Raw genomic sequence first — 1,040 nt, forward strand, 5'->3', positions numbered from 1 at the left:
GATTTTCAAACTTACCCAATATATACGATTAATTTTTAATCAATCCTATAATAATTACATTTTCAGATAAAGATAAATAATTTTCAACGGAAAAAATTTATTATCAACAAAGTTGTTGAATTGTCAACCAATAACATGAATTTTCGACGAAGAAAATTAATGATCTACAAAAAAGACAAATTTCAAACAAAATACATGAATTTTCAACGAAATTATTTAATTTTAAAGTCAAAAAACGAATTATCTACAAAAAATTGAATTTCTTAAGTGGAAAATATGAGTTTTCGATCAAAGAGTTAAACTTTCAACCATATAGTTAAATTTTCAACTATAATTATAAAACTTTGTTAAAAGAAGTCATTTTTTTACAAAGTAGTTCAGCTCTTAGTAAAATAATCGACTTTTAAACCCAAGAAGATGTACAGTTCATATTTTAACCAAACAATTGCATTTCTGACCAAAAATGATACATTTTCAACCAAAAAGATTAAATTTCTACTAAAAAAGGTCAATTTAATTTCAATAAATTTTTAAATTTTAAAGTCAAAAAGAGTATTATCTACAACAAACCTGAATTTTTAACATTATTTAAAGGCAAATAGTTGAATTTTCAACTATAATTATGAATCTTTAATAAGAAAAAATTTATTTTTTTAATAAGTAGTTCAACTTTAAGTGAATAATTGAATTTTCCACCCAAAAATTACGATTTTAATTTTTAACAATATAATTGCATTTACAACAAAACAACCTTGCAACCAAAAAATATTTACAGTTGATAATTCAACCGAAAAATGTAATTTTTAATCAAAAAGTATAAATTTTCCATAAAGCAATTTAATTTCTACAAAGAAAGACGAATTGTTAATAAAATACATGATTTTTTAACCAAAAATGGTATAGATTAGTTGTCAGTTTCAAAAATGTATTTTCAACGGAAGAGATGAACCTTCAAATAAAAGAAATAAAATTTTTAACAAAGTAGTTGAATTTTTGATAGAAAAGAGGACTTTTTTTACAAAATAGTTACATTTTTAACA

The sequence above is a fragment of the Belonocnema kinseyi genome, chromosome 10 (genome assembly GCF_010883055.1).
Source record: "Belonocnema kinseyi isolate 2016_QV_RU_SX_M_011 chromosome 10, B_treatae_v1, whole genome shotgun sequence".
In the NCBI taxonomy this organism is placed as follows: Eukaryota; Metazoa; Arthropoda; class Insecta; order Hymenoptera; family Cynipidae; genus Belonocnema; species Belonocnema kinseyi.